Here is a 15,532-nt window from a genome sequence, read left to right as displayed (position 1 = left end):
GACCCAAATCTCTTGCCATAATTTTACCTGTCTCCATGTAGTTATCTTTGAAGTTAATTGTAGAGATGAGTCCCAGAATGTTTACTGAACTGTTTCCCCACTTTGCCCATCAAATGAGGTTCAGTTACACTCAACAGGAGGAATAGGTATGGGTGTAATTTGGTACTCAAGCAAACAATATTTACGACATCATTTGCTCCCTTGGCTTGGGCAAATGGTGAGCAAAAGTATGCAAAAGAGCTATAAGCTTTCAGTGAACTGGGAGATCTTGCATTTGCTCAGTCACCTTGTCATTTACCTGATTTTTGAGTCACTATATGATGATAATGTGTTTAAAGAGCCATGCCTCTAACCTTTCTCTCTAAATCACAGATTCTCAACAGGGTAGAGATGGGAGTGTATCTATCAGAATCACCTAAAGATGTTTTTTAAAAAGTACTAATTCTACTGCCCTCTTAAGTGAACACCTGCTTTATATTTAAATATGTCACCCTTGTTCTCAGGCAGCTAAATTATAAGGGGTAAGAAGATAACAACTCTATTATGACACAAAACACACTATGAATTCTGGTGACCAGCTTTTTGAATGGGAACTCTGAAAGCATTTTCCTGTGTAACAAAGAGGTTTGGGAGTTAGATAAGATCTATATTCTTTCTAATCATGCTATGACCTTCGTGAACCCCAGTTCTTTATTTCATTAATGGAGAAAACAGTATCTACATTTTAGGAATATTTTAAGAACTGAATAAACAACATGTATAAAATGTTAGGTCCAACACAGTTACTTAGTATATATTAGTTCTCATCTCTTCTACTTCCTACAAAATTCTAGGGAATTTTATAGGGAAGACCCTAAACCTGGACATGAGTGGAATAGGATCTGCCATGGATGCTACTGAGTCTTACAGGAAAGTAGAATCATACAGGTTGGGAGGACTGCTTTAGAGATCATTGGCGATTAGTCCCATTTCCTAGAGTAGGGGGTAAGAGCATAGTTTGAATGAGAGCTCAGGCCTATTGTCTGTTATGCCATTTAGGAAGAGTGTTTTTTGTTTTTGTTTTTTTAACACCTTTATTGGAGTATAATTGCTTTACAATGGTGTGTTAGTTTCTGCTTTATAACAAAGTGAATCAGTTATACATATACATATGTCCCCATATCTCTTCCCTCCCGCATCTCCCTCCCTCCCACCCTCCCTATCCCACCCCTCTAGGTGGTCACAAAGCACCGAGCTGATCTCCCCGTGCTATGCGGCTGCTTCCCACTAGCTATCTATTTTACGTTTGGTAGTGTATGTATGTCCATGCCACTCTCTCACTTTGTCACAGCTTACCCTTAACCCTCCCCATATCCTCAAGTCCATTCTCTAGTAGGTCTGTATCTTTATTCCCATCTTACCCGTAGGTTCTTCATGACCTTTTTTTTTTTTTCTTAGATTCCATATATATGTGTTAGCATACGGTATTTGTTTTTCTCTTTCTGACTTACTTCACTCTGTATGACAGACTCTAGGTCCATCCACCTCACTACAAATAACTCAATTTCGTTTCTTTTTATGGCTGAGTAATATTCCATTGTATATATGTGCCACATCTTCTTCATCCATTCATCTGTTGATGGACACTTAGGTGGCTTCCATGTCCTGGCTATTGTAAATAGAGCTGCAATGAACATTTTGGTACATGACTCTTTTTGAATTATGGTTTTCTCAGGGTATATGCCCAGTAGTGGGATTGCTGGGTCATATGATAATTCTATTTTTAGTTTTTTAAGGAACCTCCATACTGCTCTCCATAGTGGCTGTATCCATTTACATTCCCACCAACAGTGCAAGAGGGTTCCCTTTTCTCCAAACCCTCTCCAGCATTTATTGACCTGACATACTTTCATCTTTCATAAGTTTTAGGGATTTATTGAGTTGTAGGAAAAGCATTACCATGTCTGAGTCTATCACCTCTCCTAAATTAAGCCAAAACATCACATTAGAGAAGCTGATCTGGACATAGATTAGTACAAAGATGTTTTCATGACCATAGATTCAAGATGTGGCTAACCTGTGGTTGGTTCCTTTCAGTGTTGGTGATTTTTTTAAAAAAATTCTAACAGAGAAAAAAATTTGCATAGAAGTAATAGGATTACTCTAAAATTTCTGAAAACTTTACTTCTTTAGAACTACAGACATACAAAAGAAAAATATTACCAACATATATCCCTATGACCAAGAAGTAACTATCATATTTGTATACTTGTTTCTAGTCTTTTTGAATAGATAGATACATAGATTCATAGACATAAATATATCTGAAGTCCCCTTTACTGCCACCCTAAATCCAAATACCCTTCCCTTTTACTAAGGAATCCTTACTGTGAGTTTAATTTAAACCCTTCCAATCCATTTATAAGTGTTATATACATACATATTTTACATGTATATTATATGGGTGTACTCATAATTTTATTGTTTTTTGTGTTTGCACGTTCATAGTACGTAAATAGCTTCAACCTTCGTCTGTCATCCCACGTATTATTTTTTAAGTCGATATTACACCTTGAAATTTTTCTTTTATATGGGTTGAATTGATTGTTTGCATTTGCTGTATACTATTCCATTTTACATGTACTCAATTTTATATATTTAGCTAATGATGAGAATTTAACTTGTTTATTCTCAAAGATTATATTCCGAGTTACATCCTTATATAATATATTTTATATATTTTATATATAAAATTTAGCTATATTTTATATATTTATATATATTTTATATATTTAGCTAATGATGAGAATTTAACTTGTTTATTCTCAAAGATTATATTCCGAGTTACATCCTTATATAATACAGGTCTCTTTGTTCACATGTGAGAGAATTTCTCAATAATATAAAGCCAGAAATAAAATTGGTAGGTCATTCAAAGAGCTATGAACTCTATGTAATTACTTCATTGTCCTTAAAAACTTGTTGCAAATAAATTTGAATTACGCTCCTTTGTAATAGGTATAAGTTAGATTTCTATCTTACTGAATTTAGTAAAATGTAACCCAAAGATTCCTGTGGATACTAGCATGTACTTCAGAAATAATGGGAATCGTCTTGAATCTTCACTAAGTTTTCTAGTTCAGTTCATGTATAATTTCTTGACTTTATTTCTATCAATGATGGTGCATCCTTATACATTGATTTTGGAAAGCAATACAAATAACTATGTCTCAGGGTTAAGTATGTGAGACTTTCCAGCCTATTTCAAACTAGAGATTGAAAATAAGAACAGATTAATGCTTCTAAACATGCTTGTAAGCCTAGAATATTGAAGAAAATTAAGCTCCAACTTTATTCATTTTAGAAATAATTAGGCTTTACATCTTAGTTAAAATATTAAAATAAAGTTATACCAAGCCCTAGTCTACTCATTATTTTTAATATTTAATATTTTAGAGTGTCTTTATCCCATTCGGTCTTCAAGCCACTAAGGACATACTGCATTCAACTACCATGCCAAGGCCTGAGTAGCCAGTATAAATATTCCTAGGACCTGGTCATTGACCTGAAGGAAGCTTATTGTCAAAGGGAGAAGAAAGACACATTTATAACTAAAGCCAGGAAAGAAATAAGGATAACCTAAAAAAAAAAAAAAAAAAAAAAAAAAGACTTCTTGTGGGTAGAGGATGAAATTATCCTGGAACAAGCAAGAGCAGTGGGAACCATGCAACTATCAATCCCACACTCTCATTTTACAGGTGAGGTCCTTAATCTCTAACAGATGCAAAAACTAGTATTCAAGTCTCCTATCATGTGTGATAGGGATAATGTCAGAGTGCCTGGTAAACCACAAATTAGTTCAAGGCTGCCAATTTTCAGTTTGGCATTTGGGGGAATGAGACACAACGATGATGATAGAAAACTAAATATGTTTTAGTGGTTTCCCCTGTGGAATCCAAAGGAGATTTAAATAGTTTGTTAACATCTAGTCTAGCTGCCTGTTTTTGGAAACATAAAGCAATTCAATTCTGTGCTTTTCTGTTCTTGTGTTTGAAAATTTTAAACAGTTTTCTGTTTAAACAGTAGATCATATCAATTGAAATGAATCAAATTATAAGGGCATGAAGGTTTCCATAGGCTTTCTCTCATCCAGATCACCAGATTACATTTCATGAAATAAGATGGTTCTTTATCTTAATACTCCAGATGCTATAGAATGGTATTTGCCCCCATATACCAGGTGGATTGGTAGTTACTCTGCTAGTGCAAATGTACTTGCATTAAACTATCATCAGAGAAGGAAAAGGTACAATTTATTTCATGCGTCCATGAACACCTATGGAGGACCGTATGACACTTTTGAGTACCAAATGTAGTCATTTTGAGCCATAATATTTTAATGAATAGCAAGTGATTCTATAACAAGAAGACCCTAAGCATTATTGTGACCAATTCTGTCACAGTTCCATGAGTGTTTACCAACAGTATCTGTAAGTTATATGCCACAGAGCAAATATTGTGATTTTTAAAGTAGATTATGAGATATAGTTCCATACTGTGAGGTTGTAACTGCCAAGTTAGTATTTCTGTGCGCATTTGATTCATACTGTAGGAGACAAAGCACATTTATATACCAGGACTGAGTAGAAAGAACATATCCCAATATTACCATAGCTATGACAACAACGCAATGTAATTTTACATTGCCTAATGCCTCCATCCTATCAGCCATTGTGTACTGTTGTTTTATTTTAAATGCCATGTATTTTTCTACTTTTCTTTCCTTAGTTTCAAAATAAGTTGATAGAAGAACAATGGAGTTAATATTTTTATGAGTTGAGAAAGTACAGGATATAAAATTAAGTGAAAATTTGGGGGATTGTCTAAGTGATGAAAAAGTAAGCATAAAATATTTACTAGAGAAGCACACAAATGATGGAAACTTAAGTAGGAAGGGCAGTAAGACAAGAATATGTGAATGGAGTTTCAAAGGGTAACCTGTTCTTATAGAAGAAGCCAGAGAAATACTGTAACTACCTCAGCTTGGTTATCCTTAGTCATCAAAACAAATAAGATAATGGACATAAAGATAGTTTGAAAAATAGACAGCAGTAACTTTCTGTAGGTTAATACTATGATAATTACCAAATACTGCTTCAAGTAAGAAATATACCAATCTTTCACCTAAACAACATATTAGAGCCAATCCTAGGCTTTAAACTTATCAAATTCTGTACTTTGTTCTTAACAGTCTTCCTTATTCATTTTTGTTTCACAGTATACAAGAATTTGACTTCCAGTTTTCCTTCCTAGTACAAAGATGCTGATTGGGAGAATTAAATTAGGAAATATGCAGGAACTCAGCACAATGTATATAAAGATAACTCACTGACACATAGTTGTGCGACACGTACACAGTTACTTAATTCAGGTTGACTATAACTATAATCTTGTAAATTATATCATGGAATGATAAGGTCAGTATAATGAAGTCATATGAGCAGAATATGGTAGTTTGGAATAACCTGGGTTACCATGATGTAATTTCATTACTTTGGTCAAGTTACTGAATTTGTAGGGGGAGGGTATTAGTTACCTCAAGTGTAATATTAACATGTTATTCTAAAAAGGTTGAATAACAGGCAACCTATAAACTTTATCATACCTAAAGATAGCTTCATTTTTTGCTTTGTTTTGTTTAGCACTCACAATGTTTAATTTTTAAATGAATTGCCAATTTAAAAAATGTAAGTGATTTCACACAGATTCAAAATTTCTATCAAAAAATTGGATGAGCAGGCCACACTGAGCTGGCATTTCTGTATGGCAACAATTAACTAGAGGTTGCCCCTTCAAAACAGGCATGAACTCTCCTGTTTGCCATATTCTCTACTTTGCCATTTTGTAGGGCCTATTGTCTCACATTTACCTGCTGTTTACATCTGAGCCCTCTACCTCTTAAATTTGCTTCTTTTGGTCTTAATGATGTCTGAAGTTTCTATGAATGCTAGCACTCTTTGCCTAATGACTATCCACTCAAATGGCTATATTAAATGTTTGGTTATTAAAGTCCATGAAAAATATTAAATTTATTATTTTAATGCTTTATTTTTACCATTCAGGCAAGAATAATAAATTACTCGAGTAAAGTTGGTAATACCATGACAAAATATTAACTGAAGAATTTAAGCTATACTGAATCTCAAGTTTACAAGTATATTAAAAGCATGATGATTTTCAGGTTATTTTGCAGTTTGCATCATATGCAATGGTGACAGTATTGTTTAATACCACCTGACAAAGTATCCATTATTGGTAAAATGGACTTTCTACCTGGATCTTATGTGCCAACAAAGGGCCTGCCCAAGCAAGAAATCCATAAATTTAGACCTTATCAGCAGCACCCAGTTGCCACAAAGACATAAGACGATGCCAAAGAGACCAGAGAATATAAGAATATATGCCAAATTTGGTTAGCTAATGTGCTGTTTGCAAGGAAAAGTATTAAGGTTTTCAGCCTTGTAAATCTCAGTCTAGAAAATCCCATTGTGATGTTACCTCTTAAGAATTCTGTTGTATGGCATATAACCAAATGAGAAAAATGTCATGAAGTACTAGATTTTGGTGATAGAAGGCAAGAGACAGATGATTAAATCATTAAATTTAGTGCACAAACAAATAACATCTATTTTAGCACTAAAATATAAGGTCACAGAATTTTGGTATCTTGGTTTGGATGGAATAGTGTACATTACAATAATGACTTTTCAGTTTCTGTTCTACCTATCTATCTATCTATCTGAAACATTTTATTTAGCATGGAGGCAAACAACCTCTAAGGAATTACATTCGTATTTGTTCATATCAACAAATGAAATTAGAACACTAAAAAAGGGTAATAAAACACACATGAGGTTTTTGCTCAGCATATACCCTTGAGGATATTGTTGGTTTTGTTTTAAAATCATGTTTTATGGTCTTCATTCAACCAGGTAAAGGATATCAGAATCAACTATCCTGCTGAGTCAGGGACAAAGTGAAAATCAAGGTCGTTTTTCAACCTGTGTTTACTAGAATGTCAGTTACTCTTCTGCTTTGACACAAAGCAGTCAGAGCTTTAGTGCACAGCCTGGGATCACGGGCACCCACTCAACAATAACCTCCAGGCTGCTGTCTAGAAAGCAATCTCTCTTTACCCTGTTTGCAGTCAATATAACACGTGAGCAATTTTTAATTAAAAAATGAAATAGTTAAATCTAAATCACTCTCAACTCTTTTTATATGCCAAAAATGATTTCTTTTAAAGTCTGGAAATAAAAAAGGCACATTTTTATTCTCTCCAAAAGTTAGGATTTATTAATAAATAAATAATGTCCTGGCTATTTATTTGTAGACACTAACAATCTGTACTTTAAGGTCAGATAATAATAGTAATTGTGAACATCTCTTGAACATTTGTTGTGTGTCAGGCTCTATTTTAAGGACTTAAGATACATATGCAAAATGTTTATTTAAATATAAGCTTATATATATATGTATATATAATTTAATCTTTAAAACAATGCTTAGATGTAGTCACAATTAAAATATCCATTTTGCACATCAGAGTAGCATATAATAGAGAAGTTTCCATAACTTGCTCAAGTCCTAGAGCTGCTAATGGTGGAATTAAGCTGCCGAGCATGTGTTAGGCTAGAAGCAAACCTTCTCCACTACACCATGTTGCCTCTTCATTTCCCCAAGAACAAAAAAATACTGAAACACTAATTAATGAGCTCAGGTGAGCAGTGTAAAGAACAGCCCAAAGCCACCTTTGGGAATATGTGTTACATTTAGGATCCCACAACAATTTGCATTGTTTTCTTTTCTTTTTTCCAGAGGAAAAGTCATTTGTAAATTCTTCCTGTCAGCATGCTTTTGTCTTTCAGGTCACAGTGTGCAGTGTACCACAGAGATAAAAAGTCAACTCTAAATTTTCAATTGTTACATTTAAATATATCCATTCTGAATTCCACTGGAATCCCTGCGTAGTAGTGAATTATAGGGGAGCTTTTTCCTAGAGGGGAAAAAATCCACCTCAAGCTTGATTAGTATAGTGTTTCCTGTTCACTTTTTTTCAGGGTTTTCACAGTAGAATACATCAGGGAAAGGAATATTTTGTCCCAATCCTCATTTCCATTCAAAACTTCTAACACATAATAACACCAAAGTTTAATGATTCTGAAATAAAGTTACCACTAAGAGGGATTATAGTGGGTCAAATCACAGCTTCTAAAGTTAGACTACTTAGGTTGGGACTTTGCTTAACTCCACAAGGTGCCTCACCTACAGCAAACTGTATAATGTCTCTGTGCCTGTTTCCTCATCTGTAAAATAGTAGCACTAGTTTTTGCCCCTAAAAGTTCTTAGGAGCTAATCCACGTACAGTATTCCAGTACTTAGTAATAAGCTCTCTATTATTGTTCATTGTTATTATCAACACCATCATCATCCAGTTCTTTTCCCTCCCTTTACACTCGTATTATCCATTCTTCTTCCAAAGTCAGAAAGTAGCCTCAAAAATTATTGTATTCAACCTATTTAATATAAAAGAATAGTTTGATATCAAAATTTCTATTATTTTTTTTATTTTTTTCAAAAAATATAATAATCATTTACAAGATCTTTAACACTGATAGTCAATTTATAGGATGCCCTTGCCTTTGAATTTAGGAATTAAATCTGTCCTCCAAACTGATTATAGAGTTTTTAAAATGGCAGAGTGGGGATCCATTCATTGTAACTCATTTTGTGTTTAACACAAATATGGGTTCCTTAGAAGAAAACATATCTCTTAGAACCTCCATCATTTGAGAGGTTTGAACTGCATTAATAAGAGCCGACATATTAATTAATTCAACCCTCAGCTCTTTCTTTTAACTCCTGGCATACAAAGCTTAAGACATAAGTTGGTTTCTAAGTTGTCAATCCAGTTTAAGAATCCTTTGTTTAACAGTCAAAGCTCTGGCATCAACTTCTGGGTATTTATGTTTGGATCATATCAAACTAGTGAACTGCTGATAGGATTGTGGGCTTGCTCAGATGCCAGCCCATGATAAGCTATTTGCCTGTTACCCTATCATGCAAATGTGATGTGTTAAGTGCTTTCTGATGTTTTAAAGTTGATCAGTTTCATTTCTTACAAGAAAAATTAGAGAAATAAAATTAGATTAGTGGTGAGTTTAATATTTGCAAATCCAGATTTGACCCTATTTGGCATTTGACATATAAAAAACAGCAAGAGAAAAGGAATCTGGTGGATAGATAATTAAGTAGATTTTTTACATATACTATTCCCTCTCTCAGAGAATGGTAACACCATTCATTCATGTTACCAAGTCAGAACACAAGGCATCTAATACTTTTTCCTCACTAATCCACCAACAAGTTCTAACAATTTGACATCCTAATTATCTTCATAATTTCACCTCCTCGTCATCGGCACTAGTACCATCTTGTTTCACAGCATCATCACCTCATACCTGGACCCTTGTGAAAGCCTCCTGAAGGTCTCCCCACAGTCGCTGTTCTCCCTCATAATCAGTTATCTCCAGGGTAGCCAGTTATCTTTACAGAACACATTTGTTTATAACACTCTCACCTCCATTCAGTTCTCTTCAGACCCACCTCCCATACTGCTCCTATCCCTGCATTAAACCCTTTAGCAGTGCCTTAAAACCTGCTGCATACCCACATTTTCCTTGGCGTCTCTACTCTGATTAGATTGCCCTGTCAGGACTTTAGAGTTTTTATGTTGCTTCCTTTCACAGGGTCCTAGTGCAAGCTGGTTTCTTTGCCAGGAGCACACTCTGCCTCCTCCCTGCCTAGTAAACTCCTAACCACTCATTAGACCTAAGCTCCATCATCACTTCCTCAAGGATACCCTCCCTGGCCAATTTTGATGAAATCAATCCCATTGTTAAATGTTCTTACAGCGTCATGAGTTTCTACATTAGAGTGTTTAACATGTTCAGTAGTTACACTTATTCACTGAATTAAGTGACTATTTTCAATAATATCATCTTCCACTAGACTGCTGGTTCTTTGAAGGCAAGAACTAAGGTATTATTTATGCTTTTTGTTCACCTCTTTTCCCATTGTTCCACACAGTACCTGATACAAAATACAAATTCAATGACTGTGTTTTAATTGAATGAATACATTTTAAAATGATTTTTTTTGACTATATGTAGCTTTCAGGTTAGACATGTTAGCATAGAAAATGATAATTTATCCACCTCCTTACTATTAGAAAACGTAAAGTATACTTATCTTTATATTTCTTCCACTTAGGAGGGGGTTTACACTTTACTCATCTTTGAATCTCACCACTTAGGGTAGTGCCTCTCACGTGGTAGGCACTGAAGATATATTATAGGTGAATAAGCAAATGGTGTTGCATGAACTTCATAATTTTTTAAAAGCAATATTAAAATAACACTTTATAATTGTTTTTGCCAGTTATTGAAGGATCTTACTAATTCTTCTGCTGTCTAAGAGAAACCCTGAACATACTCTGCAAAGATTTGCCCTCCAGAAGCTGTTATCCTGATTTCAGGGAAGGGAGCCATGTGAAACAATGGCTGAAATCCAAGTTGGTGATAGCTCTAATTGGACCACATAATCAGTCAATTACATAACCATGAAAGGCATGCAATGTTTCTAAATCTGTAATTGCAATGTATTCATTGCAATTGGATCCAGAGGAAATTGAAACTGCAGTGCTATTTGTTGAGAGGCAGAAGTTATGAGAAAAACTACTTGGAACATTCTTTAAAGAGTATGCTTAATTTATGAGTGTTCCAAAGTTTAATTCTCAATCAGACTGTAATATAATCATAAGAAAGAAAGATACAGGTAGAAGCATGGTCAGAGATGAGGTAGATCTTCATCCTGAAGGCAATAGGGAGTCGTAGAAGGAGAAAACAGGAGTGAGGCATGCCCACAATTACCTTTTGGAGAGACAATCCAGGTGCCAGAGTGGAGAATGTATCAGAAGAAGCTCAGAATAATTAATATTTTTTAAATGTCCGGGCTACCCAAAGTTATCTACAGATTTAATGCAATCCCTATCAAAGTTCAAATGTCATTTTTCACAAAAATAGAAAAAAAATCTTAAAATTTGTAGGGAACCACAAAAGACCCTGAATAGCCAAAGCACTCTTGAGAAACAACGAAGCTGGAGACATCACACTTCCTCATTCCAAATTATATAACAAAACTATAGTAATTAAAAAAAAGCATGGTATTAGCATCAAAACAGACAAATAGATCAATGGAACAGAATAGAGAGCTCAGAAATAAACGTATGTATACATGGTCAATACATTTTTGACAAGAGAGCTAAGAATATACAATGGGAAAAGGATAGTCTCTTCAATAGTGTTGGGAAAACTGGAGCCCTATGTTATATCATAGACAAATATCAAGTCAAAATGGATTAAAGACTTGAGCATAAAATCTAAAACTGTAGAACTCCCAGAAGAAAACATAGGGGGTAAGCTCCCTGACATTCACCTTCACAATGTTTAATTTGCTTTTGACATCAAAAGCAAAGCAACAAAAGCAAAAAAAAATAAAAATAAAAAAATAAACAAGTGAGACTATATCAATGAAAAAGCTTCTGCACAACAAAGGAAACCAACAACAAAATGAAAAAGCAGCCTAGGGAATGGGAAAAAGTATTTGCAAACTTTATATCAGATAAGGAGTTAATTTTTAAAATATACAAGGAACTCATGCCACTCGATAGCAAAAAAACAAACAAAAAACCATTAAAAAGTAAGCAGAGGTCTTGAATAGACATTTTCCAAAGAAAACACAAATGGCTAACAGGTACATGAAAAGTGCTCAGCATCACTAATCATTAGGGTAATCAAAGACAAAACCACAATTTCACACCTTTTAGGATGTCTGTTATCTAAATCAAGAGATAAAAATGTTAGAGAGGAGGTGGAATAAAGGGAACCCTGTACACTGTTGGTGGAAATATAAACTCATATAGTCACTATGAAAAACAGTACGGAGGTTCCTCAAGAAATTAAAAGTAGAACTACCATATGATCCAGTAATCCTACTTCTGAGTATATATCCAAAGGATACAAAACCATTATCTGGAAGAGATATCTGTACTTCCATGTTCATTGCAGCATTATTGACAATAGCTGAGGTATAGATACAACCCAAGTATAAGTCAACAAATAAATGGAGAAAGAAAATGTTATATAACTATAATATGTAATTGAATATTATTTAGTCTTTAAAAAAGGAAATTCTGTCATTTACAACATGGATGAATCTGGAGGGCATTATGTTAACTGAAATAAGCCAGACAGAGAAAGACAAATACTGTATCACTTACAAGTGGAATCTGAAAAAGAAATGTCAAACTCATAGAAACAGAGTAGAAAAGTGGTTGCTAGGACCTGGGGGTGGGGGAAATAGGGAGAGGTTGGTAAAAGGGTACAAACTTTCAGCTATAAGATGAATAAGGTATGAAGATCTAATGCATAACGTGGTAACTATAGCTGATAACACTGTATTATATAATTTAAATTTCCTGAGAGAATGGACTGTAAATGTTCTCATCAAAAATAAAGTAAAATTAAAAAAAAAAAAGTAAAATAAAAAAGTAAATATGTGAGGTAATGGATGTGTCAATTAACTTGATGGGGGGGAATTCTTTCACAGTGTATAGCTATATCAAATCATCATGTTGTACGCTTTCAATATTTTAAGATTTTATTTCTCAATTATGCATCAATAAAGTAGGAGGAAAAAATAAGCTCAATTTGAAGAAGGTAGATGAGCCTATTTTATTAATCCAAGGAGATAAATGATGAGGACCAGATAAGGATTTTGAGCTGGGTGAATGAGTTCAAGTAATCTTTAAGTGATGCAACTGAACTGATAGAACATGGTTTGTGATTGAATGTGTAGCTTTCTGCCTTGGCAGCAGGGTGGACTGAGGCATCCTTCACTTGTATGTAAATTGAGGAGGAAGAAAGCTTGAATAATAGATGTAGTTTGGGATGTGTTCTGCTTGAAATGCCTGTATAAAGATAGACTTGTTTGCTCCTCCAGCATTTCATATTTACACATCTTATAGCAATGACCACCTTTTATTGTAACTGTTATTCATTAATTAGTCTTCTTCACCAAACTGAATTCTTTGAAGAACTTAATCCCTTGTTTTCCAAGTGTGTAGCTCAGTTCCCCACATATGGTAGGCATTCAGTAAATATTTTTTAAAGGACCAAATGAATGCCATTCTTTGAATGAATGATATAGAATGCAGAAATGAAATTATGAAGCTTAATAGAGAAGTTAGGGCTAGAAATAGTTTATTGTTCTGGTCTATTTTTCTAAGTCATCAGCAGATAAATGATTCATTAAAGGCAGTTATGAAAGTTTAGGGAATTTTTCAGAAATGGAAAAGGAAATATTTGAGTTGGAGAAATAAAGAGCCAAAAAACAATAATTGGGAAACTTGGATTGAGAATGTTAATTGGAACAGTCAGCTGAAAAGGAAAATCATAAATAAGTTTATAGCCACTTTAAACTCTGTACCTTAATTTAAAAATAGACCTTTTGAAGTAGGGCCAAGGCTTTTTATTCTGAATCTTTCTTTTTCTCACCTAAACTACACTTATAAAGACAATGTTTATCATTTCCAAATTTGATTTTGTTAAAGTAAGAAAATTTAAATAGTCTGAAGCAGTCTAAGTGGAAAATTAACAATTCTTTATATTCTCCCCCGAAGTTTCATCACAGTTCTTGTCCTTACCCAGTTTGACATATGGGGTTTTTTTTGTTGTTCTCATTTCTACCTTAATTTTCAAAGCATGTATCATTGATACACACGCACACACAATCATGTATTTTTTGAGGTATTATTTAATAAAATTATATAATTACTAAGAAAATGACACTGACTTAAGTTGGTTACAACACAACTGAAGCTTTAGCAAGCATTCAACCCAATTTGTAGGAGCAGAAATGTGCAGGTGTGTTAGAAACGTGCTCACTTGCCTGTCAGCAGTAAGATCCAGTTGTGCTAAGAAAACGGAAAATTTGGATAATTCAGGCCACTTAAGTAGATATTGTTTAAAAGAGCTTCTACTGTATTTTTAAAGTGTTATTTGATTGACCTGAGACAGCAGAAGTGAAATTAAAACACATGTTTTTGGCAGAGGGGAAAGAAAGCCAGTAGCTATAATGAGATGAGAAAATGGAAATAACATTTCATGAGCTATTCAATGGGGTCTTCTTAATGCAGACCAGAATATACAAATAATAGACTTCTTTAGCATTTTATTTTGTGTGCTTATGGCCAAAAATTCCAAAAATTCAAAATAATGTTTAAAAAATTAAAATTCTTCTTCCTCCCCACCCCATATCCCATTTCCCAGAGCTCACTAATTATTTTAATCCTTTTGGAAATGGTTACTTGCACAAGCCTATTTGTATGTGTATCTATGTCTCCCTATATCTCTCCATGTCTCTTTTTCAATCAAAATTTTATATGGGCAGTCTCTATGAAGATAGATAAATTGTTGGTAGTTACATAGATCTTCTTTCATACAGCTATATAGAACTCCACTGTTTAGATATAGCATAATTCTTTTAATCAGTTTCCCATTGATAGAGAACATTTCTGTTTTCAATGGACAGTTCTGGTTTATGTGTGATGTCCTTGCATTATTGTTAACAGCTCTTCCATTCATTCTCAAAATTGTCCCAGTTCAGATGATAAATTGTATGGTCACCTACCTACAAATAAACATTTAGTTTATTTCCATTTTTTATTACCCACATATTGAAATAAAAATATTTGTTCATAAACCTTTCACACTTGTGGGAATATTTCTGAGTGTAAAGAATTATAACTGGAATTGCTGGTTCAGAGAGTCTGTGCCCTTTTAATTTTGAAATATTACCAAATGACCCTTCAAGAAGTTTGTACCAATGTATACTCCTTCTAAGAGCAAACATATAAATCCCAGAAGAATCTGAATTAAATATAAGTTCGTTACCAATTCCTTCCTGACCTGGCACTTTCCTATTTCTCTGATCTCATAAATACTGTCCTTCCTATTATCCATTTTACTATAACCACACTATTGTCAATAGGCAAAAAATACCCCTACCTCTGGACATTTGCACTTTCTGTCTTAATTACCTGGGATACTCTGCCCCATATTCATATATAACTTTCTCCCCCATTTCATTTAGGCTTCTGTTTCAGTAGAGGTATGCCCTGACCACCTTATGAGAAAACATTGCTCTGTTAACCACTACCTAGCCTTTGACTCAGATTTATTTCTTTTTATCAATATCTGACATGTTGTTGTGTGTTTCTTTCCCTTCTCCTTTCTAAAGTGTTAACTTCTTGAGTCAGAGACACCTCCTATCTTGGCTCCTGCTGTTTTCTCATTGCCTAGAAATGTGCCTGGCATATGAAGGAAACTCAGTAAATATGTGTTATCAAATGAATGAATCAAAATGTAAGAGA

At 34.1% G+C, this 15,532-nt stretch overlaps 1 long non-coding RNA gene across 1 annotated transcript in view; it reads right to left on the bottom strand.

The window, feature by feature from the left end:
• LOC103011252 (uncharacterized) overlaps positions 1-9,644 on the bottom strand; it is a 37,479-nt gene extending 27,835 nt beyond the window's left edge. The window contains exon 1 of the long non-coding RNA XR_450992.2: positions 9,501-9,644. This is a non-coding gene — a long non-coding RNA (uncharacterized LOC103011252). The remainder of the gene's footprint in view (positions 1-9,500) is intronic.
• Between the last annotated feature and the right edge of the window lie 5,888 nt (positions 9,645-15,532).

This window comes from Balaenoptera acutorostrata, chromosome 6, assembly GCF_949987535.1.
Source record: "Balaenoptera acutorostrata chromosome 6, mBalAcu1.1, whole genome shotgun sequence".
Classification (NCBI taxonomy): domain Eukaryota; kingdom Metazoa; phylum Chordata; class Mammalia; order Artiodactyla; family Balaenopteridae; genus Balaenoptera; species Balaenoptera acutorostrata.
This window is presented reverse-complemented; position numbering and strand designations above follow the sequence as displayed.